This window comes from Tachypleus tridentatus, chromosome 2 (assembly GCF_004210375.1).
Source record: "Tachypleus tridentatus isolate NWPU-2018 chromosome 2, ASM421037v1, whole genome shotgun sequence".
Lineage (NCBI taxonomy): Eukaryota > Metazoa > Arthropoda > Merostomata > Xiphosura > Limulidae > Tachypleus > Tachypleus tridentatus.
In genome coordinates this window covers 38,014,491-38,041,316 of record NC_134826.1, presented here as the reverse complement: position 1 = coordinate 38,041,316, position 26,826 = coordinate 38,014,491, and the positions used below count along the sequence as shown (strand labels likewise).

The window sequence follows — 26,826 nt, the reverse complement described above, 5'->3', positions numbered from 1 at the left end:
ACATATGTTCGAACAGGAGGGGAACACACGTGTGGTATTCATTTCTAGTGTAGTAGTCGACAACATTTCAGTCTTATCACCGTTTATTGCTGTTGCTGTATTTAATGACACCTGGTATTTAGTGGCAGTTCTGGTCGCTTTCACGTGAAACACGTGGCCTCTGTATGTGTTAAGTCAAAACCAACATAAACTTTCGGAATCTTTACCAAATCAGTTGCGTTTTTTTGTTTGGTTTTCAGCTTTTTAACAACATGTATTTCTTGTATGTAATCGAAATTTTAGTAACGTGTGTAAAACTTGATGCATGTTTGTGAACGTGGACAAATTAGTCATTACGACATCTGTTAAGACGCATTTCAAAATTAAACTATAGTGATGAGCATTGGAACTACCACGTCATCGCTAGTGGTTGTTCAATGACAATTGAATGTCTGGAACGTTTTGTTGATATTCCTAAGATGGATATCAGGCAAAAAGAGGGGGAAGATTAAATGGATTTCGCGCAACGTTGGAAGATAAATGCAACGACTTGTTTTATTGTTTGTTTTAGAATTTCGCGCAAAGGTACTCGAGGGTTATCTGCGCTAGCCGTCCCTAATTTAGCAGTGTAAGGTTATAGAGGGAAGGCAGCTAGTCATCATCTCCCACCGCCAACTCTTGGGCTACTCTTTTACCAACGAATAGTGGGGTTGACCGTCACATTTTAACGCCCCCACGGCTTGGAAGGACGATCATGTTTGGTGCGACCTGGATTCTAACCCGCAAAAATGCAATGAAATCAAATTATTATAAAACACAAAATTTAAATAGAATCAAATATACGTGATTCATGATGACTAGAAACCCACTTGAAGTAAAAATGTATTTTCAAGCCAACTGTTATGAGTATTGAAACTTTAATTAAAACAAAGTATAGAACACTGTTTCGACTTTCTCTTTGTTAACCTGAAGATGACCTAGGAAGGTCGAAACGTTGTTTTGTATTTTAATTATAGATATTTTAATACACATACCAACTGTCTTAAGAATAGAGTCAAATATAATCTACTTAGCAACGTTTCGAGTAACTGCATTCTCACATTAAGCCTGTGGAAGAGGGGTTTCTCGAAGTGTTGTAGGACAAATTATATGTGCATCTATATTTTTACAGTTATTTTCTTTTAAACGAAATAAAAATAAACTACAATTCACGGGTTACATCCTTGATAGTAGCTGCCATATTGAATTTTGCGATCTAAACTTTTCTTCAGGCCATTGAGTGAGTTGAGCCGACATTGATGTAGAAGTTGTCTTTAGGAATAGGGCACATCGACGTTGAATGCCAAGGGTAATAAAGCTCTCAATGCTTTCTGAGGAAGTATCTTAAGCTTGTTGTAGAAAACGCCTACAAAATCATGTTACATACAGCTCTGTACAACTTTTTTTTTAAGCAATGTAGTTTTTTATATTTATATTGTCTTTAACGTGTTTTCATTGTTGCTATGTGTTTCACAGACAGCTCTGAAGATAAACAAGCCGTTTAACTACCAGTTCATTTCTCAATATAAAAACTGTACTTAAATTCCATGATCGGTTATTCGGTAACCTTATGTTATCCGTACCATTTTGAACATCGAATGCGTACGATGAATATGTAATGACTTTATCAGTTATTCTACTGTAAAACTAAAATAAACATGAATTTAACTCCCGAGATTAAAAAACTTTGAGAAAAAAGTATGTTTATTTTAAAATAACCAATTATTTTCCGTTTTAATAACATTTCTTTTCTTTTGGTCACGACACTCGATTGATGTATGCAAACGGTTGACCAATCGATAATTTCGTTTCATAATCAGCTTTACACGAGATGTCAGATTGTAACTGTGACATTGGAAGAAAATAATTTCTGGGACGTTTGGACATTTCTGGCATTCAAATAAAACAAATTTAACTTATTGAGTATCGTGACTGACCAACGGCCATTGGAATTGTTACGCTTGGTGTCTTTTCAGAGTTCTCAGATTTACATTACATACGCAGGATATGTCTGTGCTATATCATGCTGATTGGTATGCGAACTGAGAACGCTTTTTGGAATTTTTGCTGAGGAATAGTGAATAAAGTAAATGTTACTGAATGTTCGTTTTGTTTTATTATTAAATAGAAATAAAGATCTTTTATATAAACCCATGCAAACACTTTTCGCAACCGCTGCAACAACTGGGTTTAGGTTTTCGTGAAATTGTAACTTTGTCTGCAATGTTTGTCTGATGTAATCGCTGACTGACCTCTGACTCATCAGGTAACTTGCATGTTTTCGACACTGACATTTGCGATGACTGGATCTCGCGTTCGGAAATTGTGTCTATTTTTGTATACATCAGTCGCGTTCAAAAGGCAAAAAACATTATGCTGAATTCTTTTGAAATTTTAATTATATTTTTGTCGTTGTCCTTTTCGTATTAAAATACTTGAACCAGTTTAAGTCTACTTATGTATTGATTTTCGTATTTATTAGCGTAAGACTATGGGAAAAGCAGCTATTCAACTCCTGAGCTACGCTTTTACCAACGAATAGTGGGATTGAACGTAACATTATAAAGTTTTCACGGCTGAAAGGACGAGCATGTTTTGGTGTGACGAGGATTCGAACCCGCGAGTCGAGCGCTCTAATCGCCAGGCCTGTTAAGTTATAAGTGGATCTTGTATTAACACGTTAAAATCTTGACAAAAAATATTATATTCACGGAGTTTATAGCTGCAAAGAGATTTTGGAGATAAATTATCAAGAAGCAGAAATTTTGTGTATTTTAATTTGGTGTCCTAAACTAATCATGTTATGGGCTTCAAATAATATCTACAGTTAAATATACTCGTAGGCTAATAAAAAAAAAAGCGATCTTTATTCACGTCCTTAATTTATATATCTTTTAAACTTTTTTTCATTTCAAACTTTTTTGTACTCGCTATGTAGGAAATATTGTGTTTGTTTAGACTAAAGTTGCCTTTCCTTACCATTGGAAATAATGCCTAACACTATCATTTTTTTTTTTTCTGTTTTTGCTTGAGAACTAAAATAATTCCACTGTATAGACAAACAATACTGTTTGTGTTTTTTTTAATTTCGCGCAAAGCTACTCGAGGGCTATGTGCACTAGCCGTCCCTAATTTAGCAGTGTAAGATGAAAGAGGGAAGGCAGCTAGTCATTACCACCCACCGCCAACTCTTGGGCTACTCTTTTACCAACGAATAGTGGGATTGACTGTCACATTATAAGGCCCACACGGCTGAAAGGGCGAGCATGTTTATGCGACGGGTATGCGAACACGCGACCCTCAGATTACGAGTCGCATGCCTTAACCCACCTGGCCATGCTGGGCCGACAAACAATACTGATTACACGATCATGGGTAACTGAAGACAACAGCATGTAGAATGTTTCTGTGTCTATTAGTTTACGGTAAATACCATAATAATCTTTTTAGTATTATAAAACAACACCAAAGCTATTACTTTGTATAAAGGAAACAACTAGTAAGAAAAATACACTGAAAATCAAGAAAGTCTTTTGCTTCTGTTTGGCTCAGCTAGAACGAAACTTTGAATTTGTTAAGCGAAATTCTGCTCGTTAACGACAAAGTTAGTTCATCGTAAGAAGTGATAACAACTCTGTGTAATAGGAGTACGACATTTGTCGCTTTAAGATGCCGCTAGATCTTAAAGTAACAGAACTAATCAAGCGTCTCCCTCCTAGCGCGTGCGTGGCATACATACCACTGATTTCTTTTTATTTTATTTTTTCTGTCTCTTAAGTTATAGATCTTCTGTCATGTTTACAGGACGGTTTAGGATTACAACGTTTAGTTCATATGACATCAGAAATGTCTCTTTTTTTTTTTTTTCTTTAATCCTTGAAACAAAAGAAGTTACCGTGTTACTCCATAGATGGAGCCTAAGTTTATATTCGAATTTGGAGTTGAGGATTTCTTTTTGTTGTATATTCAGTTTTTAATCTTAAAGTAATGTTGAGAAGCCAGAAAGCCAACCATGACAATAACTGATCAAGCATTTATAATTAGAAAGGATATTTGGTGTTTTGTTTTATTGCTTTAGTCAAAGTGTTCTTAAACCCTACTATAGATTCAGTTTGATAAACCATTGTTTAAATTATTAACAATTAGTATGTTAACGAAGGAACTTATACGGAAGTTTATGATGTACCAATTACCATACTGCCAAAACACAAATATGATTGATTTGATTGGAATATATACGCAGTTAAAGAACTGATAATTTATTAGGTTTAGAGTAATGACCATAAATGCTCTCGTATTATAAAATGTTTTAGTTTGGAGAAGAAACAATCCATTTCAAAAGAAAACCATATATTATAATTACGATAGCAAACAGGAGCTTAAGTTGGCCATTAAAAATTAATAAAGGTGAGGGTAAGTTTCATTAAGCTCTGACGTTGCCTTAAGGCAGCATTGAGTACCATGGAGGAACTAAGCTTGTGGCAGTTGGAATTTCCAATTGGAAAACAACGTAACATAAACTAGTTTTTAGGATCGTGACCAGAAACAATATTATGGAGTTTCTGAATCATTTTCCTTTCATCCTAAACAAAATGAAAATTAAGGTAATCTTCATGATTGCTGTTAATGGTTTAAAGCAAAAGAAGTCCGTTAGATTAAAACATGGGTTTCAAACTTTCTCAGCACAAGCCCCCTACCCCATCCCCTCGGAACATTCCACATCCTGTCAGAGGCCCCCATCCAGTGAAACTTAGATAACGAGCATTTAAAAAAATTCTGTATATTGTGTATATGCAACGACCCTACTGACACTGTCTTGTGACCTCCAATCTGGGCACCCTCTGGCTTATAATGAGCTGAATTTACAATGTATTTTGTTCGACCCGAAGAAAATGTCATTTAAATTTTTTAACATGTTAAAATGACGTTAAAGAAAACATACTCTTCAAATGCTTTATGTTAGTATCTAATGTAAAGATACTTGTGAAAGTCAATGGACAATATTAGAGATTGAAAACTGTTTAACTCTGATATATATGTATGTGTATGTGTGTATATATATGATTGTGTAAGAGGCTAAGAATCGGATTATACCAATAAATATCCGTTGTAATCGTATTTAGAAAAATAAATACAATGAATTAAGAGTAAAAGACACAAATCTAACGTGTTTTTTTCCCACATTGAAAGGTAAAATCTTTAGTATTAGTTACAGTCGACTAGTTCAGTAACATAGTTACCAGCACAAGTGTTAGCTTAGAGCCTTAGAATATATCCATCTACAACCGTTAATGGATGAGTTCATTTTTAAGACCATGTCCAGAAATAGAAAGTGAAAAGATTGTTTATTTTAGAAAAAGCCATATTGGTTATTTGCTCTATCCATCTCGGAGAATCGAACCCTGGATTTTTGCATTGTACGTCCGTAGATATAACGCTGCCCCACCGGGGGAACGGAGTGGAAAGTAAATAATAAATCAGATGTTTATTATATACTACTCCTGATAATAATAACATAGATTTGTACGTTTCATTGTGCCTAAAAACGATGGTTTTTGTACTCTTAATATAGTAGCATAATGTACCTGTAAAAGAAATAAATAGAATGAAGTTACCTCACAATAGGGGGCGACACATGGTCAGGTGATTCGGGCGCTCGACTCCTAATCTGAGGGTCCGGAGTTCGAATCCCCGTCACATCAAACATGCTCGCCCCTTTCAGCCGTGAGGGCGTTATAAAGTGACGGTCAATCCCAACACTATTCGTTAGTAAAAGTGTAGCCCAAAAGTTGACATTGGGTGGTGATGACTAGCTGCCTAGCTGCTAAATTAGGAACAGCTAGCGCAGATAGCCCTCGTGTAGCTTTGCGCGAAATTCAAAATAAAATCAAACCAAACCTCATAATAGTAATCTTTACATTGTTGTAAGATAATAAAAATGGCTATCTATTTTTATCTAGTGTTAATATTACATTTAGACACTCATTTTATAGACTCGGATTTTATAATAGTTTCAACATAGTTTTATTATTTAACCTGATTACTGCAAATAATTATTTTGATTTTCTTCTAACTGATTAATGACTGAAAGCCTGGTTTGATAATATTGGCGTCATCCTACATAACTCCTATCTAAAAATGCCTCGTGATGTTGATACTGCGCCATTTTCGGTTATTTTTAGTCAACATCTTAGAGTTTTCTGTAACATTTATATTTTGCACTGGTGCATCTTAAGAATAACCATTGTCTTTAATTTTTTTTATTGTTTCCTTCATTTAGAGCCCTTAGTTGGATAGCGGCGTATCTGCGGACTCACAACGCTAGAAACCGGGTTTCTATACTCATGGTGGGCAGAGCACAAATAGCCCATTATGCTTAATTAAAAAGATCAGAAACTTCCTTCATTTAGTGTTATATATAAATATGATACTAGTAACGTTTTTATTCAACAGTTATTAAGTTTTCCTTGAACTTACTAATAATTAATTATTTATTAGTTAAACGAATTCGCCCTCTTCATTTCTGCTCTTCAAACAGAGACATGGCTTGGTTTAGATTTTCTGATTTTTTTTTCCGTTTATGCAGAGATATTGAAACATTAGTCTAAAGATTCGTGACTATCATACTCTCAGATAAGAATGGTCTTTGCAACCAACACATTGTTTTTAACGTTATCCCAATTGAGTAACATCTTTTTTTCAACTTGAAAAAATATCGTTAAATAACGCCTTAAACCGTTTTCTTCCTGTCTATATATCTAGCAATTTGTTTGTAACTGCAATCACTTTCAGGACTTGTGCAAACGTTGTTTATTCGTGTACTTCTTACCTTGTGATTGGAATTTGTATTTACTTTATTCGTCATGAGGCACTAAACCTTCTAGGATTTGATGAAAGATGAAATTAGATATTCTTGTATAAATACATAATGGATCATTTGGTTGTTTAGCATCCAGTTGTGACGTTTTTATTTAAAAATATTTTTCTGCCGTGCGTTCTGAAGTTGTTCTGACCTCTTAGAATTTGATACGCAGATAATATCGGTCTTCGCTTAGCTCTGCTTTTTCAGCTATGGAAAGAAAAGAAAATATGTAAATTCAGTTCTGTTTAACATGTAGTAGAAGCTACTTGGCTATTTGATTTTATTTTCTAGTTCGATATCGTTTGTCACAGACCACGGAAGATTAAACATCGAACGAGCAGAGAACCGAAACTCTGAAAGTTTCTCTACAGTTTCGCAGCTATTGATTTTTTTTTTACAAATCAAAAATAAATTTAACTATAGATCTACTTAAAAGTGAAGGTTGCGTATTTCAAAGGCGGTAGTTTCATTTTTAAACAGAATAAAATTTGCGGACTGGTATTTTCTTGCTACAAAAAACATATAGAATAATGTATAGAATGGAGCTTCTGTACGTGTGTATTTTTAGGTATTTGGTTATAGATCTACTTATATCACAATTTATATTGTAAGCTTGAGAATATGACATTAAAAGTTCAGTTTGTTTCCAGAACAAGTTTGTGTATGTACTCGCGTCTTCCTTTTCCCCTGGTTTATCTGTTTATATTCTTATGAATGATAAGTACATGTTTATGATTGAAAACTAGTATGCATATTTTTATCCAACTGAAATATCCGTGTATATGAAGAGTTGATGCAACGAGTCTCGAGTGAGAATGTTCCTTTCTAGCTTGTTTTTTGTTTGTTTGTTTTTGAATTTCGCGCAAAGCTACTCGAGGGCTATCTGCACTAGCCGTCCCGAATTTAGCAGTGTAAAACCAGAGGGAAGGCAGCTAATCATCATCACCCACCGCCAACTCTTGGGCTGCTCTTTTACCAACTAATAGTGGAATTGACCGAGTCGAACGCCTTACACACACACACACACACCACGTGTTTGTTCCTTTATAATAATGCTTTTAATTAAGCTGGAAGAGAACATTTTCACTCGGGGCTTGTTGCATCAGCTCTCTATTTTCAAATAATGAAAGTTTATTTTAGCGAAAATACTAATTATTATGATATGATAGTCCAAATAATATAAATTTGTTGGATTTATCTTTTTAAAATAGTTTCCACATAGATAATTTGCTGTGGTGCTCTGTGTATTTAATTAGTTCACTTCAATATTCTTTACAACAATATGGTGCGTAAGGGTCTGTCAATCTGAAGAAATTGTTGGTAGCAGTGGAACGTTTGGTTCACGTTACATCTATGTAAGACGAGCTTGCCTGTGAAGAAGGGTACATGGACTGTAGTTTACCTTCGGATGGTTGTGTATCGTGGCGCAAAACAAAGAGTGACGTTTAGGTGCGACCTGTCACACTCTCTTTACTTATCTCCTGTATCTCCTATTCTCGCTTTCAGGAGAAGCACGGAACTCTAGAACGGATTGAAGAAAAAATAATATTTTGAAGGTGACGATTAGAAAGTTACTCCGATAATGTTTCATAGCTTGATCAGGAAGGTTTCAAGAAAACAAGACAAAAGTCTGAATGTATTAAAAATAATGCAAAACACAAAGTACTTCAAATATTATATTTATCGTTTCAGGTGTTTAGTGTACAAACGTATTGTTGTATTTATTTTTTAATTATCAGATTATTAGTAACCAGAATGACACCATATGCTACAGATTGACTAAATAATCAGGTTAGCGCCCCTATGGTTCAAGCATACCGACCATTCACTAACACCCATCTTGTTGTCAAGCGCTTGTGACCAAATAGTGGAATTAATTATAAGACTTAAAACAGACCTATTGAACAGTATGTTGCGGCTCGAACCTTAAACCTACCAATTTATAGTACAGTCATTATTAGCGACACCTTACGTCACACGTTGGAATACTCAGAGCAGAGTACATTCATCTTTAATTTGAAACTTTGACAAGAAGGCGAGCAACCAGTCAGTTGCACTACGACTGTTATACAATTGCTCTCGAAAGGACAGGGGGATTGATATAAGACCTGTAACGACCCCACAGCTGAAAGTGCGAAGCGTGTTCAGTAGCATATCGCGGCTCATACCTTAGCCCTACCAGTTTACAGCTAAGTAAAATAACCATGTTTAACCTTTATTATTTCTTGTATAACAGAAGCTGTTCTTTTTATTATATGTACTTCAGGAGTCACCTTTGAATAAAACGTTTTGCTTCTAACTTACGTTTAATATTAATAGGATACTATTAGGGTATTTCGGGAAATGTCTAACTTTCCACATTTTATTAAAATCCAACTTTAGAAATTCAGGTGTGCGTCATAGAAAAAAGTCTCTTGAATTTTCACCCAACAATTACGTATTTATATTTTAAGAAGCTGCATAAGAATAAAAAACAATAGCTGTTATAATCAGTGATATCGAGAAAACCCACTTGTAGAGAAATACAAAAACGGCTCGTTTGGGTTGAGAAAATATTTTACGTAGCGAACCTGACGATGACCGAAGAAGGTCGAAACGTTGTTCGCTCTTCTACGTAAAATATTTTCTCAACCCTGTTTGTTTGGTTTGTTTGGAAATTTCGCACAAAGCTACTCGAGGGCTATCTGTGCTAGCCGTCCCTAATTTAGCAGTGTAAGACTAGAGGGAAGGCAGCTAGTCATCACCACCCACCGTCAACTCTTGGGCTACTCTTTACCAACGAATAGTGGGATTGACCGTCACATTATACACCCCCACGGCTGGGAGGGCGAGCATGTTTAGCGCGACGCGGGCGCGAACCCGCGACCCTCGGATTACGAGTCGCACGCCTTATGCGCTAGGCCATGCCGGGCCTTTCTCAACCCAAACGAGCCGTTTTTGCATATATAATAGGTATTATATTTGAATTTTATACGTATGACATTAAAATAAAGCTATCATTATCTCATGTGTAAACCATTGAAATTTTTTGTGACACATAATCCTGTGTGAATAAACCTTTCGCTTATAGTTTGATTTAGCAATAATAAAAACATAATACTATAAGAAAACAAAACTACCACATTATGCCATTTGAAGTGAGGTTTTCTGAGAACGATTAGTAAGGCAGAAATTTCTCTTCGTTTAATTGAATTAGTAAGAAACATTGACACGCACACGGTAAAATCAAATACCCAAAACACGAGGTATAAATTCTGTCTCAAAATACAAATTCTGTAATGAAAACCATGTGTACGTTTTTCTGGTTTTTCTTCCAAGTGATAATACTTTTATACTGATAAACTAAAGACCAGGAAAATGTAATCTTATAGAAGTGTGAAAATGGATATTGTTGTTTTGAAGTTAAACACAAAGCTACACAATGGGCTATGTGTGCTCGAAATCTGAATTCTAGCGTTGTTAAGTCCGCAGATATTCCGCTGTTCCACTGGGAAGGGGAACAAGTGGATATTGAATTGCACGTTGCGTGAAATCACAACCACACCGCTGTCAGTTTATATGTACAAAATAATTTCGTGGGATTTGGAAAGAAAGAGATGAAATTGGCAAATTCATTTAAACTGGAAGAACTTGCATCTCGTTCATGAGCTTACGATTACACTAGTATATAAACAAATGTGTAAATAGAAATAGCAGGGTTCCCATAAAAACAGAAATATTTTATTGTAACGTAATTTGTCACACTAGTTTTTCTCTTTCGTTTTTTGCATTCGAGGAGTTACCTGACCACAAAGAGAATTTATTAGTTTTGCCGTTTATAGTAAGTCTGTTAGGTAAGGTGTAATTAAACGTTTCTTAAAATGTAATAATTACAACGGAAGGATGGCCCAAGATTTACGTTTTCGTTTTCTTTTCTTTTCACCTTAGGCGATTGCTTTGTACATCACCATTTTATAATAGTTTGATTTCTTCTTCCATGCCAAACGGAAACAGATTAACTTTTCTGTTTGAATGATGGTGTTGGACATGTCATACTTCATTACGTATTACTGCATTCGAGTATACCTTCGTGGTCATAAAAATCGTAGCCCCTCTTTTCCATCTTCCTCCCTCCACGTTTTTCTTAGCAATTCTTCATTTCTATTGTCGTTTGAAACGTTTCATGTGGCAGACTTTGTCTTTTTTCTGTAAACACGATCACAGAGGGAAAACAAGGATAAAAAGACACTGGTGGGTAATATACGCTGTAATAAGACTGGTAATTAATTTTTTCTACGTAATCAAAAACTTTAAATTGAATAAAAAGATGGAGAAATACCTGACATAGCCTTACAAATTTCGTTTTCGGTAGTACATAAATGTGTGAGTTGAAACTTGGGAAATTGTTTTGTTAGTAAGTCCAGATATTTCTTTTTCTTTAGTTTACTGTTTTTCTTTTATTTCTAATTAAGATCTTGGCAATCGCGATTATTATTTTTTGTTCATGATTGATGGTGGCAGCTTTAACATTTGGCCTGTCTGTGTCATGTATTGGTGCCTTTATATAATGCCGCATGTGTTAGGTCAAAATAGCGTGTATGTAATAAACTGCAAAGTGAACATTGACATATGATTGCTCGAGCTACCAGCTGGACTTTTCTGAATTTTTTTGTACTACGTATTTCGAAAACAAACGCATGGTGTAAACATTTTCTAAGGCACCTCTTTAATTTGTTGGCTCTGTTCAGATCACATGGGTAAAATTTAAGTTCAAGAATGCTTTATTGTGTTCTCCACAAAATGTAATCAAGAAAGGGAACAGCAGTTTATTCGCACTTGGGCGAAACGAATAGGTTGGATATCCAACATTGTGAACCCGCTGATCAGTAGGATTTGCTTCTACAATCGCTTTGTTTTGTTCTATAAACCGAATAATAGGACACACTGTCACTTTTATAATATACTCGCAACCGAAAGTGCGAAATGTATCTGAAACTATGCATCTTGTCCAAATTCATTAGGTAAACTAGCTCAAGCTGTTAGCTTTCTTGTTATCAATATTTATTGTAAACATGTTTTTAAATAACTGAAGGTTTAAACGTATTAACGACAGAATAAGTGAAAAGAATGAAAACGGTTTTATTATTCATGCTATTACCGAAGAGCTTAAATAAACAATCCTGTATATTTTGAGTTTAATTCAACAACTTACAAGAATTGTATGATCTAAGAATACGCGTAATATTAAATCACAGTAAGATATTTCAACTTCGTTAGATATGTTGTATGCTGCTGTTAACGATAAGTTAGGCTTAATGTTGTAGTCATCCGGTTTTTCACATGAATAGGGTAAAATGTAGTTTATGTGTTATTACACTCTTCTTATCGGGAAAAACAAAACATATTGGATCAGTCATGAAGATTGCAGTCGAAATTTCTATCATCTATTGTATTGAAAGTGATAACTCATGTGAAAGGAAAAAACAACACATTTTTCATTCTAGGAACCTATCACTTCAGATCCGACGCATCCACATTCGAGAAAATGACAGTGGAGCAGCTGTTTTGATAAGTTCTGTAAATGTGTAAAGTCAGTAAAGACGACGGTAGAAAATCAGTATTATTTTAAAGCTCAGACTGATATTAACATGTAAATTAAGTTTTTTTATCTTTCAAAGTGAAAAATACGGACAGTTTGCAGGCCGTGTATGAAATTTAAAAAAATGCAATATTAAACTTCCTTGATATTGTCTCGAACTGCCTTAGTCACACAATGAAAATCAGTACAGTCCTGTTGAAAACCGAACAATGATCAACTTAAATTATGATATAGATGAGAGTTCATGTTTTGACGTTATTCGTTTGATGCCTCATAAATGGTTTGTTTATTTATTTTGTTGAATTTCGCACAAAGCTGCTAGGGGGCCACTTGCTTTAGCCATTTGACAAATTTGAATAAAGGATAGATTATAAGAAAACAGACAACATTAATAGCTTCTGGGCTACTTTGGACGAATAATGAAATTTTACCACCATTTTTATGAAGCATTTAAGAGCTGAAAGTGCAGAGCACGATTTGTTATTTTCGGCGGTAACGAGGCGTGAAAGACGGAACCTTGGAGCCACAGCCCAGCACGCAAACCATTGAGCTTCACTCAGTCTCTCTAAAACGGCTGAATTCAAAGTGCTTCAGTTTATCGTTGTGTTTTGTAACGTATTAGGCCTGAATAAATTTTGATATTCATCGAAAGGTCTCTCCGGCTGCTGCGCATAACAGACAAAATGTAGTTGATATAATACTGCCACTCTTTTTTTTGTTTTTTCACTGGAATTCCGTATTTGCCCAGTAACTGAAATGTACTTAATTTTGCTTTAAGATATGAAGATGTTTATGTCTAGTGGTGAAGAAACCACGCGTCTGCTTAAAAACTTTCACTTTTTACATTTGGAAAATCGTGTCAATCAAGAGCTTTGCAAACATAATGTAGGCTTGTAGGTGATATAATTTAGTCTTTATTAAATAAGCACTTTAAGCTCAAAATGAGGGGTTTTCAATTTTAGCTGTAGGTTTTGTTTCTTTAGAATTAAGCACAAAGATTCACAATTGGCTATCTGCGTTCTGCCCACCACGGGTATCGAAACACGGTTTTTAGCAGTATGAGTCCGCTAACATACCGCTGTGCCGTTGGGGGGGCATAGCTATAGGTATGTTATAAAAGTGGCAATCAATTCTAATATGAAGTTAATAGTATATATACAGGCGACTGTTGCTGTTAAATGTCTGTATTCCCTTTCGTTAACTATTATAAATAAATAAAAAACAACCGAGCCTGAACCTTGTGGTTCCTTATTTGGTTGTGTAGATCACGTGCCACTTAGATGCCATTTACATTAAACTTACCAGATGCCTTAAAGTAAATGGTTTATTTGTAGTTAATCACAAAATTACACAGTGGGCTATCTGTGCACTGCCCATCACGGGTATCAAAACTCGATTTCCGGCGTTGTAAGTCCACAGACAAATCGCTATGCCACTGAAAGGGGGCACAAAAATAAATATAGTGACAAAGCTATTTTCTTAGTTGTTTGTATGATGAGCAACGTTAATTGATGCTACAAGACTGCTAGCACCACGTTAGGACTGTGTACATAAATCTGTCTTTATTCACGTAGATAAAAAAAAATGCTATTTTATTTCCTCAGACAAAATGGTTATATATAAAAAAAATGCTAACATACAGGAGAGAAATGTGAGTTCTGTGTGCGTTTGGCTGATTGGGAAGTTCATGACATATACGTTTATCATTCTCACTTCAGTCTAAGTCTAAAGAAAAATAATCTGAGATAAGACTTTCCAACGGGTTTCGTTGACAACCAGATCATCTGACAAGTAGTTTTCAAAAACAAACCCTCGTCTTATTTAAGGATATAGTTTCCAACTTTTACGGGACATTAAAGCTCTAAGATTTTGCTTCTTCTGTCAAATGTCGTTTTAATTTAACCTCATACCTGAATAGCGTGAGATATAGATACACTCGAATGTTTTTTGTTTGTTTGTTTTCACAGAAAAGTCTCTTAAGTTATAAACAGGAAAAATATAATTATGTTGTCCGTGCAATTGACAATAGTTCTTGCTAATTAAAATGTTTTCTATTTACAGGTAAGTATTCCATTTCCAACCTTTTAAACACGCTCGAAAGCTGTTCTATATCTCAGGTCAGTGTCAATTACAATTTCTTTTCCGTCGGATTCGAATCAAAACATCTTACCGATAACACGGGTAAGACCGGTAATTCCGTTGTTGTTACAGTACATTTCATGTTATGAAGTGGTAGTTAATTTTGAATAAATTAAATGTATTTACATATAAAATAAATCAAAGTAAAATGATTATTTTTCTTTGGCTTTAATTATCAAACAAACAACGAATATTCTAAAGAAAAGCACTTAAGTCTAACTGATAAAAACAACATCAAATGTCTTTGTTTTGTTACTATTTTTGTTAACGTAATGTTATGCCAATAACGTCAGTTGAATTCAGAAATGTCCTACGTACAGAATTTTTAAACTGTTTTATTCGGATTACACATAATTCCATTAATGACAAGAGAAAAAAAAATATTCCACTAAACAAAGTTATCGTAACATTAAAATGTATTTATTATTCCAAAACAGTCTATTTGCAGAAAAACAACAACTATATTTATTGTCTGCAAAATTTGATCTTGCATATAGAATTCGCAAATCCCATAATCTTAGTTGATCGTAAGAATTACCATTGTATTAATTTACTGCTTTTTATTTTATAATTGAATACCAAGGCACCTGTTATAGAGGAAAGAAAATATCAAGTCACTTTCATCTACATCAATAAAACTGGTCTGACATATTAAACAGAGTTTCTGCCCATTATTTATGACCTAGATCCTATCACAACGAAATGATACTATTACCGACTGACATAACAACCGACCTAAAGCTTGTCTTCCGTTTCAGATAATGAAATCGATAAGCTTATCTTGCTCTTCTCTCTACATGTATGTGAATATGGTTGTTACAGATAGCTCTGAATAGTTCGTTTCTCTGAGCTTCAAACTGGTTTTATGTGGTTGATCCAAACCCCTTGAAAGTTTGTAACATAATTTCGAGATGTAGAAGTGAGATCTGTAAAATACCTTTTTAATTTTACTTATATTTTTATATTCTGCTGACTGCTTTGATTGATATCTAGTTTAATTTTGTATTTTGACCTCACTAGCTAACCGTTTATTGAAGAGGTAAAACAACAACAACAAAAAATTTTGTTTTTAAATTTAAATTTCGCGCAAAGCTACTCGAGGGCTATCTGCGCTAGCCGTCCCTAATTTAGCAGGGCAAGACTAGAGGGAAGGCAGCTAGTCATCACCACTCATCGCCAACTCTTGGGCTACTCTTTTACCAACGAATAGTGGGATTGATCGTAACATTATAACGCCCCCACGGCTGAAAGGGCGAGCATGTTTGGCTCGACGGAGATGCGAACCCGCGACCCTCAGATTACGAGTTGCACGCCTTAACCCACCTGGCCATGCTGGGCCTCACAAAAAAACAGCTACACATACCCGCAAACTGTAATCGAATGATAAACTAAGGAAAGAGTTGATCAAAATAAAGGACATTTATGATATTTCTAACTTAACAAAACAATATTTATGTCTCTTGATGGAGACCCACCCACACACACACAGATATATACTTTTTTTTTTCTGTTGTTTTCTTTTCCAAACACTTTTCATTTCACTGCCATTCCTTTATCTTTCGGCAGATTGACTTAAACTTTAGTAGAGTTATGCCTGTATTACGTCCAGTAACCTTTCTAATATTTTGCTATCTAGTCTTTTCTTAACAATTTTTATGGGTTCAAAGGCAAAACAACCCACAAATGTATATTTTGGCTCCTGTGTAGTCTTATTTATAGCAGTATTAAAATAACAGAATTAAAATAACGCAAATACAATTTATGTGCCCAACACATTTATAAAGGTTGACTTTTCCAATTTTGATTCTTCGTAGGGGTTAAAGATCTCCAAAAAGCCTACTTTGGTGGTTTTGGGCTGTTTCTAGGCCCTATTATGACTAGTTTACATGAGTACAAAGATACTTTTTTACAGTCCCACACATTGTCAAACAAAAATGGTGGACTTGCTCATATTGGTAACACAAAGAAGGTTAAATGTCTCTACCGTATTTCGGCCAGTTTACATGAGAACTGTAACAAAAATACTTTTTACAGTCTCCAAAGAGAGATATAGATAACTTTGAATTTTTATCTTTTGCTCAAAATTTCAACAAAGAAAGCTCTGTTGGGGGTTTTGTGAACTATTCATATTTATGCTAACCAACTTATATGGGCTTTGGCAGCAAGATATCTTCTTGTACGTCTCAAGTAATAATATGTATACCGTTTTCGATTGTGTACTTCACGATTTTTTCTGTTGTCATCAATCGCCATGTTGAGACTGCGTAACGGAGACATGCGATGTTTGGATTCGTGCGCGAATGTTGGCCACTGTAATTAAAAAATAAATTACTTGATTTGGAAGATATACCACAATTATTATTATTAACTATTCTTGGTTTAATCTTTAATATCACCTTTGTTAATTTATGAATATCTCGATTTAAAATTTCACAAACTCTGCTGTGAAATGGTAAAGAAAACTCTTCACGTGTCTCTGCTTGACGTGGTGACATTGAAATGCCAAAATATGTTTGTTGCCACCTAAAAGAACTTTACCGAAAGAAGTCAAAATTTTACTTTGTTTTAAACGGTGAATTACCTTACAAACACAGCAAAATAAAGTATCTTGGAAGTTTTCACATTGCACCATTTTATTCATAAGCTTTTAAACTGGGCCTAGCATGGCCAGGTGGTTAAGGCACTCGACTCGTAATCAGAAGTTAGCGAGTTCGAATCTCTGCCACACCAAACATTCTCGCCCTTTCAGCCGTGATGGCGTTGTAATGTTACGATCAATCCCATTATAATATATATTCGTTGGAAAAAAGTAACCTAAGAGTTGGCGGTGATTGTGATGAGGAGCTGCCTTCCCTCTAGTTTTACACTGGTAAATTAGGGACGGCTAGCACAGATAGCCGTCGTGTATCTTTGCGCGAAATTCAAAACAAACCAAACCAAAACTATATGTTCACGTATGAATCATGTCTACCATGTTGGAACACTTACAGGGTTACCTACCACGTTGCCATTAATTTTGAGCATATGACTTTATAGCTTCTGTCTTGTCCTAAACGATCAAACGTCTTATAAACTATTTTTTATTTAGTGCTCAATTAGTTTACAGTAATTTATTTTAAACTTTTGAACATGAAAAATGCTCTCTTTGTTCTTTGCTCGAAATTCAAAACAAACCAAACCAAACTGTTAAACTAATTTTATTCCTAATTCACCCAAGAGTCATTACAGAGATACAATGAATAAAATTTGATGGCGTGTGAACCTATATTTTGAAAGCTATTCTACTCCTAATCCACTTAAGAATCACTACTGAGTTACTGTGAACAAAATGTGATAGTGAATTCGGAACAAAGCTGAATGTAAATTTAGTTTTATAGCACAGGAATAAAATTATGCAAGCAAGATCTTTTATTTTACTGTCGTTGTGAAATATTACCTCGTTGCTTGAGAACAGGCTTTTGTTTTCGCTGAAGTGTTCTGGAATGGATTTCATGTTTTGTTGTTACATTAATTCAAGACACATTGTAATCATTATTGTCTAACTAGACATTTAAAGGGAAGCATATCATACAGGGAAGTAACATGCATATCACGATATCGCTAATATTACATACATTTTAAAATAAGTTACACGAGATCGGATGGTGTGTTGCTTTTAAGAACGACAATGTGTAAGGAGGAACCGGAAACAGCACTAACACCAGATGACTCTATGGTTGAAGAACGAACTATGCGAGATAAACTCTGGGATAAAGAGAAGGATGGGACTTTTATATTTTATTAATCGATGGCCTTTCAGTTTTCACTGATGCTTTCAATAATAAGTATATAAAGAAGTAGGTAACTGTCTCAGTTAAGTAGACATAGTTAATTCGTTGCCTGTCTTTTCTAGTGCTAGGGAGGGCAACTAGTCATCACCACCCACCGCCAACTTTTGGGCTACTATTTTACCAACGAATAATGGGATTGACCGTCACATTATAACGGCTGAGAGGGAGAGCATGTTTGGTGCGACAGGGAATCGAATCCGCGACCCTCGGATTACGAGTCGAACGCCTTAACCCACCTGGCCATAAATAAATAGCTTATCATTGTGTTTGCGATATAAAGGAGAAAAAGAAGATCTAAGCATTGCCATAATCTAAGATATATATATCATTCTGCACCAGAATTAGAACTAAGCATTGCCATAATCTAAGATATATATCATTCTGCACCAGAATTAGAACTAAGCATTGCCATAATCTAAGATATATATCATTCTGCACCAGAATTAGAACTAAGCGTTGCCCTAATCTAAGATATATATCATTCTGCATTCTGAGATATATACCACTGCAGAATTAGAACTTAGCATTCTCATAAGTTAGAGATATATACCATTCTGCACCAGAATTAGAACTAAGCATTCTCATAAGTTAGAGATATGTATCATTCTGCAACAAAATTAGATTCTTCAAGGATTATTAAAAATAATATTCACACATTGTTTATTAAATACTTGTTATTAAACTTTGACACAGTAATATTTCAAGAAAAGAGTCATAACCTGATATTAAATTAGCATAAACTGGTAGCTACTTGATAGAAACCTTTTAATTTCCAACATTTCGTCATATCAGTTTTAATAAAGAATTGATATATCACGTTATCGTTTATTTAAATATAAATTACACATAATTTTCTTTTGTTTTTTGCTTTGGTTATTGTTGCAAATAATAATAATAATAAAAGTTTGGTAGATTGTTATTTTTATTAATAGTTTGAGATGTCTTCTTCAGGTTGTGTTTTTTTTATTTGTTTTAGCGCATAGCTACACGGTAGTCTTTTAGCGTTGTAATTTCATAAATATGCCGTTCTACAGGGTGTTCGGAAAGTCACCGTGCAGTTTTGTAATCATATTTTATTCAGTCTATTTCAAGCCAGCAACTGATAGCGGTGTTTAGAAACAAAATAAGAAGGATCCTGGCCTGTATTGATGCCAACGGGGGTCACTTTCAACATTGTTTATAATTGTCATTCATATTTACCTCCTGTATTCTATATTGAAACATGTCTGTTAATAAATATATAAGTGCACAATGACTTTCCAAAAACCCTGTATATTAATAATACACTATCCGCGACTTGCAAGACAGTTGCGACAGTTTTCATGCCCTTCGCTTGGCGAGTTTTCACGCACGCCATTTAAACTGTCCTTTCTTACAGGCATTATGTGTTAGATCGATAAGTTTTGACTATTTGAAAAATTTTTACGCGGTCGAACAGACAGTCATATAAAGGAACTACAGTTTTTCATAAAACTACACGTAAAGTAAACAATAAAATAAAATAATAGGGTTTATAATAGTATACAGAATATGAAACAGTTATGAGCTTTCAGTATATGACACGGTTACAGGAGTTGAAACAAAAAACATTAACAGAAACGAATAATAAAACCAGTAGTAAAGAAAACAAGTAGTTAAAAGGAAATCATCGTAGTTTGTAAAATTAATCGAAGCTAAATTATTACAAAATAAAATAAATGCTAAGTTGTTATAAAGGAATATTTTGCTGAATATACAGAAATGTCTAAGTATGCATTCACAAAATGAAAAGTGTATGGTTTGTAACAAAGTACTTTTGCATATTTTAGACCTAAATAAGTCGTGAAAGCCAGTGGAAATTGCATTTAGTATGATGTATATTTTTAAGTAAAATACGCACAGATTAAGTGTTGTTGGTACGAAATAATTTGCAAATAACAAAAGAAACTAAAGTTGCAATTGAAATCGGTCATCAATTCAGAACAACAGCATTGTGGCATCGTGTGCCATACTCATTGCAATCAAAAGTCTGACGAAGCAAAAAACAGGTATAATTGTTTTGAATTGAAAAGCCAACATGCTGTTTGGGATCCTCGGGAAAAAGGCCTTTCTTCCTATATGAGATTTATGTCGTTTGATTGAGACATTTGCGAGGAACGTTTCGGACAGACAAACCCAAACGTATTACTTATATAGGTTGTTACTTTGGTACTATACATTCTCTCTTCTCTGTCATCTGCTTAAAGACATAGTGAATGTAAAGGATTGGTATGGATATTGAAGAATGCAAGAACACTACGCAACTTTTGCTTGCATTCCGTAAAAAGGTAAATATGATACTAATATCTCGCATCAGTATTAGGCAATAGATGCTTCAATAACTCATGGTAAATAAAAGCTACAAATAGATATTGTGGCCAAGCATGGTCAGGTGATTAAGGCGCTCGACTCGTTATCTGAGGGTCGGGAGTCCGAATGCCCGTCACATCAAACATGTGCTTTCAGCCATGTGCGCGTTATAATGTGACGGTCAATCTCTCTATTTGTTGGTAAAATAATAGCCCAAGGGTTGGCGGTAGATGGTGATGACTAGGTCTTACACTGGTAAATTAGGAACGGCTAGCGCAAATAGCTCTCGTGTAGTTTTGCGCGAATTTCAAAACGAACAAACAGACTGATGGCTATATTAAAGAAAAACAATTAGGTCATATTCCCACCTCGTCCCAGAATTTGCGTTTCTAAACGTTTCCCAGTTTAACATGACGTAATGTTAATTAAACATTATGCAAATTAACGTTAACTTATTACATAAACACTTTTAACATTACAAAAGAGAAAAATATGCTTAAGTTCAGCTAAACATGTTTCATTTACTATTTTGCACAATGTACTTTAGATTTGAAAGACACCTGTCTTTAACCTTACCTGACAACATCTGATAAGATGAACTATGTCGTTAATCTGTCTTTCCAGTCTGGACATAGTGCAGTCTAATAAGGGTTAGAGTGCTGGATCCATGGCTCAAATCGCGTTCCTCACTTTTGAACCGTAGGTACGTTGTAAGAGTAACAGTCGAGTTCTACTATTCGTTTATAGTAGTCCTAGTGTTGGTAGTAAGTATACTATTGGCTAACTGCCTTTCACCTAATCTGTCATTTCGAAATTAAAATCAAATCTGTCACAAGTAATATATTATTTTTTAACAATAAATGCAAATGTTTATTTTGTGAAGTAATTTAGTTGCTACAAATCTTATCCGTACAAAAAACGTGTGTGTGTGTTTTTTTCTTATAGCAAAGCCACATAGGGCTATCTGCTCAGCCCACCGAGGGGAATCGAACCCTGATTTTAGCGTTGTAAATCCGGAGACATACCGCTGTACTAGCGGGGGGCCGAAAACGTAGTACCTTTCACGTTTTGTTCTTCCATAACTGATATAATTCAATAGATTACTTTAAAAATACTTACTCTATAATTTGCTATAAGGTTTCTTTTTGGAAGGAGAATGTGTCTAATTAAGTATCTGTCTCCCTAAGTGTATCAAGTAAATGTTGGAAGAAATAATCGACTTCTATTCTGATTTCACTACTTTAAAAACATTGAGATTATCTAGATATTCGTAACAATATTCAACCTTCTTGATGATGAAAACTCCATTTGAAGTAAAAATGTGTTCATGACGGCTGGTATGGGTATTATAACCTTAGTTAAAATAAAGTACAAAACAACGTTTCGACCTTTTTAGGTTAGCTTCAGGTAATTGGTATGGGAATTACCAGCCGTCTTATGAATACAGTGCTCAGCCTTCCTCTTGTGAACTTACATTTTATTTATTACGCACAAAACTACACGATGAGGTATCTTGTACGTTATCCATCACTGGTATCCAAACCCGATTTTTAACGTCACGAGCTTTGGACATTGAAATACTTCAGTGATACATAGATGATATTAATATATTTTTCCTGTTTCGTTTGTTATAGTGATTGAATAAATAGACCACGGGTTCTGTTCACAGCAGTATTATTTGCTCAAATAAAAGGGTGTAAAAAACAACAAATAAAATAATTCATTCTTTGACAGCACAATAATAATTTATTAGTTCCTGTTACGAGTTTCTTTGAAAAATGTTTGTGTCACAACTTATGAAATAAAGTTTTAAAAACTTTATGTATCGAAGGATAAAACAGCTGATAAAAATTTATAGTATTTTGCTATGGAAACTTTATTCAACAGAAGAAATGACCAACCCTGACTGCATATAAAAATTTAAAACAATGAATCATACATTTTTGAAATTTTGTAGGATTTTTGTCATACACAAAAGAACTGACTTAGAAATTATATTGATATATAACGTCAAAAATTTTCTTTCTTCAATTTATCATCTTGGTTATCCTAATTTTTTTTATTGTTCTAATCTGATTTTTGTGTCAGCACGGTGCTGACAAGTGACATTCCAATAGTGGTGATGGGAGAACGAGCCAACAGTCCACTAGTCGTGTAACGATATTAGTAAAACATTTATGCACATGCATTTAGAAAGTCGAAGTTATTGAGTACAAAACATAAAAATATTGAAGCGATTTTGGACTTCCCTTCAGTTGCTAGAACTTTCAAGCATATAAATCTGTTAACCTGGAACCGAATCTCAGGAAAATGGAATACTTTGTTTTAATTTTAAAGTTTTCACTTACTATAGCGTAAATGTCTTTTTTGTTATTCTTGTGTGTCGCAAGGACACAAAGGAATATGTATTATTCACAGCTCATTTGATATTTGAAGAAGGGCAATTTGATACGAAGATTCATGTTTTCTGTACGTTTCTTGGTATCTGTAGAATAAACTTATGTATGGTAGGAATGGTGTCGCTCGCCTTATTCTGAAGTACATAATTTTGGTAAAAATTGTTTACTTTATTTATCTCGCTTTGTTAAATGATAAGGAATATTTCTAGTTTTGTTTTGATATGACATAGATCGTGATTGGTAAAATTTAAAATTAACATTTCACAAAGGAAACTTAAGTGATTTTGTACACAATTTATTATTCATTAAGAAATCCGAGTATGTATCGTTTTATTGTTTTGCGTTGTATAAAATAAATAATTTCTCCAAAAGGGAGGTCGAAAGCTATCTGAAGGGGATTATCTCTTTTATCTACTCCCATGTATACTATACATGTAGTAGTGTGTTGTTTGGTCGTCATTCAGTAGATTTTTGCTTAAGTTGATAGTAGGATTTATGTTCATCGTTTGCTTGAAGAACAGGTGAAGAAAGACTGTCTTTTTCACAGGGAACACACAGAAGGTGATGCAGTACATGTTTAGGTTGCTGTTCATCATGGTGGAAAACTGCTTTTCGTGTCCTTCAGAGAAACGACAATGGCATTTCTTACATGCATCACATGGAGATGTTATTTCTGCCATGTGGTAGAACATAGTTTAACAATAATATTATATTCCATGATTACAGTGCTACACCCCAAAGTATGCATATTGTACAGGATTATCTCGGCCAGTAAGACTTTACAAGATTGCCATAGCCAGCAAAGACTCCAGTTTCTAATCCCGTTGGGAACAATTGGGCCGGAAACTGCTAATCATGCCAGTAAAGTAGCTACTGCAGCTAAGTTGTAGTATATACTAGTAGCAAGTTGGGATTAGAATTCTGATTATATCAATAACCTTATCTACAACATAACACTTTGCCTTGGGGAGGTACGAGGAGGACGAACCAAGTATTGAATGTTTAATATGAACTGATATTAGGCTACAGACACTGGTTATAGTAGTTTGATGTTATATTTTATCATTATATATGTGTTGGTGAGGTTTTGTTGAGATAGATAAAATGCTGATTTACACATCTTTTTACAGGTGTATGATAAAATTTTGTTTTTCTAATAAATCGTTCACAATATCCATAGAATCTGTTTCACAATACAAATGACGTATGTAGATGTTTAATATAACACAGATTTTTTTTTATTTTGACAGTGTTAAGTGTATTTGTACTCCATCTTAATTATGGCATATTATTTGTTACAAATTATGCAACCATTTTGGCCAAGACTGTAAGAGAAACCTTAACTTTTATGTTGAAGATACAGAAAATAAAAATATATTTAACTGTAAAGTAAAAACTATGTAGATTATGCTCATAATTAAACTATTTAATTTATTAACTGTCACGATAATATTGACTCAAGAATAATGAATTGTAGAAGATAAAGTATCAGCAAGAAGGTTTTGCGTATTCGGCGTTTTCAAAGTATGGAGGTGCGTCTCTCTTTATTCTGGCAGTTGTTTTGAAATAAGGTTAATATTTTTGAGGAAATATTAACCTTCAGGGACGTTCGAAGACTAATCAGTCCTCCTTCAACCACGCACTTGGTAAAAGTTAAGAATTTCAACTACTTGACTATTGATAATTTGGAGCTAAAAGGTTTGATAAGTTTAACATGAATCTGGTTAATGCGAGTCTAGTAGGCGTGGCAGCTGATAAAGTGAAGGCAAAGAAGAGGCAAGAAGCAAGTTGTCGGCATACTGGACGAAATGCGTCTCTTCAGGGAAGCGCAAATATTCTGTTAGGGTCGCGGCCGATTAGGGTAAATTCGGTATCGCAATACTGCAAAACTGAGCGTTTTAATATATTTTTTATTAATGAAGATAAAAAGTAATCACTACACTACATATATCATTTTAATGTGTATCTGTGTATTATATCCCATCACTTAATTCACTTGATTAAAGAAAGAGTGGGATGCGCAAGAAACCATACAAAATGTGGGTCTCGATGACAAAAGATTGGGTATAGCTGACGTATTAAGTGACGTTTGAGTTCAGTTATGTTTTAGCATTATAATTCCTTTCTGTTGTTGTTGTTTAGCCGAAAGAAACTTTAACTGGAGGGCACCTGTGCGAAACTTCAGATAATTAAAGGGTTTGTTTGTTGTTAAGCGCAAAACCACGTAATAGGTTATTTGTGCTGTGTCCACTACGAGTATCTAAGCCAGGTTTTTAGCGGTGTGAACTCTCAGATTTGTCGCTGAGCGAACCACTGGGGGGCTGTAATTAAAGGGAAAACAACTGAAGACTATACTGTGACTTAATCTAATGGTTATCAAGACGTATAGAAACAAGAAAAAGATGTACAATGCTGTTTAATTCGAGCTATGCTATGCGTAATTGCTTTGAAGCGGGAATTTTAGTGACTTTAATGAATGTTTTAAGAAAGATTACTTTGATACAATTGTGACTCACTTTTATATTGATTACTGAGCTGTTTTTTTTTTTCTTTTCTCGATGAGTCTCTGGTCTATAAATTATTTTTGACAGATTCCATGAAATATTATTACTGCATTCTTCGTGAATCCCAGAGAGCACTATATTTGTTATTATAAGTGTTCAGATTCCTTTTTTAGAAAACGTGAGTTTATGTTATATCGTTTACTTCTTACATAACACTCCGATTTTTTTCAGTTTATGCTGGTCCTGTCTTTCCTACCCCACTCTCAGGCGGTCTTTGGAAAATCGTGTTTATTTCTCCAGAGGTATTCTTATTTTTAGTTGATATCGTACTTGACAGAAAACAAACTCAAAAGGGAATTCGACACGTCACAGATGTGGGTATAACATTTAATGCCGAAAGGCACTTTTGTTAGCGTTTATTAACCATGCGTGACACAAACTCGCCAGATCATGAAAGTGTTTACGAACTACATATTTTTGTGAAATGTCTTTGTCAATACATCGAACATAATTAGAGATTTAAATAAACAAATACAAATTACTTTGCTATGCGTCAAAGCTTTCTGTGACATGAAACAAACGTAACTTTGATTAAAATTTTGTTTGATTGAGACTAGTAAATTTCACATTCATAAATATTAAGTTAATCATTACCAGAATAATTCATAATCATCCTTCGAAAATCTCTTAAAACCCAAACAATGAATTCTTGTCATCATCACAAGATAATACAAATGAGTTGTTGGGTAATTGTTAAATTAGTTACCTATTACCAGCATTAAACGACTTTGTCGACGCAATATAAACACTTCTAAACTTGATTATCATTGGATATTTAAACAATTTTATGTAGTAGCGAGAGTTTGTACTGAGCTGCTATCAAACTTTCAAAGGATTTTGTTTGGTTAAAACCAACAGAACTTTTATTTCAATCCGTTCAGTATTAATTGAATAAAAACTTTGATATATATATATAGAAAGAGAATTAATCGGATTTTGTAAGAACAGTTTACAGTGAATTACTTCTGCAACTGCGAGACGTAACGCAACAAGTTACATTCTGAATACTTGTGAACGATTCGCGGAGAATTTTTGACCATAAGACAATGTAGGCTTATGGTCAAAAAGAGTATATGTTGCAGCTCATTTCAAAGTGACGTATTTATAT

General features: G+C 34.4%; 1 long non-coding RNA gene across 3 annotated transcripts in view; it reads left to right on the top strand.

Moving 5' to 3' along the window:
* The window catches only part of LOC143235448 (uncharacterized), a 119,012-nt gene extending 94,683 nt beyond the window's left edge, over positions 1–24,329 (top strand). For 2 of the 3 annotated variants that reach the window (XR_013019195.1, XR_013019206.1), the window contains one exon: positions 23,702–24,329. This is a non-coding gene — a long non-coding RNA (uncharacterized LOC143235448). Of the gene's footprint in view, positions 1–21,379; positions 21,459–23,701 lie in introns of all 3 variants that reach the window. The other variant, XR_013019201.1, reaches the window with a different exon arrangement.
* Positions 24,330–26,826: the final 2,497 nt, after the last annotated feature.